Source organism: Phymastichus coffea, unplaced genomic scaffold, assembly GCF_024137745.1.
Source record: "Phymastichus coffea isolate CEN01 unplaced genomic scaffold, Cenicafe_Pcof_1.1 PCOF00027, whole genome shotgun sequence".
Taxonomy (NCBI): Eukaryota; Metazoa; Arthropoda; class Insecta; order Hymenoptera; family Eulophidae; genus Phymastichus; species Phymastichus coffea.
In genome coordinates, this window is record NW_026706838.1 from 109,090 (window position 1) to 111,309 (window position 2,220).

The window sequence follows — 2,220 nt, forward strand, 5'->3', positions numbered from 1 at the left end:
TCTGAATCATTTCCTTCAGATTCATCGTCACATTGAATGCCGGTGTCTTCCAAGATGTTAGTGTTCCATGAAGTAAGTTCCAAAATGTAGGTGCTTTACTTATCCCTGCCTCATGGATTTCTTCATCTGAGTTACTTATAATTCGGAATCCCTTTAAACTTACTTATAGGATATTTACTTAGAGATTCCCGGATTTTTCCTATAGGGGATTTTAATACCAGATCAAGGGGCCGATCATTAAGTTTTAGAGTTCCCTTTTTAGGCTCCCTGTAATTTTTTTAGGTGATTCTTCAGCGATAGGACGTTTCATAGGTTCTGTGTTTAGCATTTTCTTAAGACGTCCATGCCGACCCCTTTTGATTTCGGCATCAATAAAGCTTAGTAATCTTTCTGGCTTATTTACTGTTGGATTTTCTAAGCCTTGCTTTTATCTTCGCGTAACTACATTAACGTTCAGACTGAAGTGAAATTCTATATCATCTGTTTCCGATTCAATTTCTCTAATGCGAAGAAGATAGGATTAATTTTCAATCAAATTCTCCTGTATGGTTTCGACTGGATTTCTTGGTAGAATATTCGCGGCAGCATTGAAAGCTCCCGGTCGATATACTATTTCATATTCATATTCAGATATCCAAAAACTCTATTTGTGAACATTAGTATTTAGATCAGCTGTTTTAAACTAAACTAGAGGCTGATGGTCGGTAATAATGGTTATTGATCTGCCATATACATGTGATTTGGAAGCTCTTATGCTTTGTACAATGGCTAAAGCTTAATTTTCATAAGCTTCATAGTTTAATTGTCGGTCTTGTAACACTCTCGCGAAGTAAACTATAGGGCGATTAGATCCAATCGATCCCTGAGATAAAATTCCAGCTAATGCTATGCCGGAGGTATCTGTTCGTATATTATAATGTTTGCTTAAATCAGGAAATTGAAGTGACGAGGCATTACAAGGCACTTCCTCTGGTTTGCAGATAACTTTCTCAGCCTTGTCGTCCCATTCAGTATCTTTGCGTAGTAGTTTTATGAGAGGTTTGGCTATTTTGGCAAAATTCTTAAAAAACCGCCGATATTAATCTTCTAGTCTTAAAAATTGACAAACTTCCTTAATCTTGTAACGGTCCTATCTATGAGCTCCGAGACTATTTTCTCATTTTCACTGTGTTACGGCAATCCGCTAAACTTGCAAATCTACATCTATCAATTAGCATATAGAACGGCGCCACCTCACGTATTATATGATTGTATTAGAGCAAGAATCAAATTTTATGAGCATATAAGGAGCATAACATCACTCTACTTATAAATGTAGATATGCCAATTTTTATTATTCAATGAAAATGGTTTTTATAAGTAATTTTAATTAACCAAAGTATTTTTTTATGGAAATTTTAGGGCATAGATTAAAATTATCATCTTTTCAAGTACTTTTAATTCTTGAATATTATTACGTCCTGATACATAAACTCTACTTATTTTAACAGCAATCAAGCAAGCTCAAAGTAGCAAAGTAAGCACTAAAATGTATTTCACCTTTTACAAAACACAAAATTGTCAAACTAACCGAACTCAAAAATTTCAACCCAGAAACCGAAACACTGACATATTAACTTCTTGATTACTCAATAAATCAATGTAGGCTAATAAGTCAATAAATAAAAGAGCGTACCAATTTTTTTAGTCAGTTGATTCGCGACATATGACAATTCCATTGTATTAATTCAATTATCGCTCGCGGAGTGAATTCTATTTATTAAATAAAGCGAGATTTTACTAGTGTCCTTAAAATTCCTTGCTACAAGTTTCATACGAGATATCCTCAATAATTGCAAAATTGATTTGAAAGAAATAATATGAAAAAAGAAAAAATATAAAAAAGTGAGATTAATAGGAAGATATTCATCAACGAAAGTAAGAATTGGAAATAATATTCCTTTGATAACGAACAACCCAGGTATGTCTTGCCATCATATATATATATATATATATATATATATATATATATTGGGAGGACATACCTGATCAAGATGTAATAAGTATATATATATTGTAACGGGGTAAAACCGTTTAATTATTATATTCGCGCGATTATATTAAAAGGACACGCGTAATTGTCAATGCTCACTACTTATCCGGGAGAGCACGAGAAAGTATGCGTCAGTCAACCACTAATCGTTAATAACCTATATTAAAATGAGTGAGTAGAAGCTATGA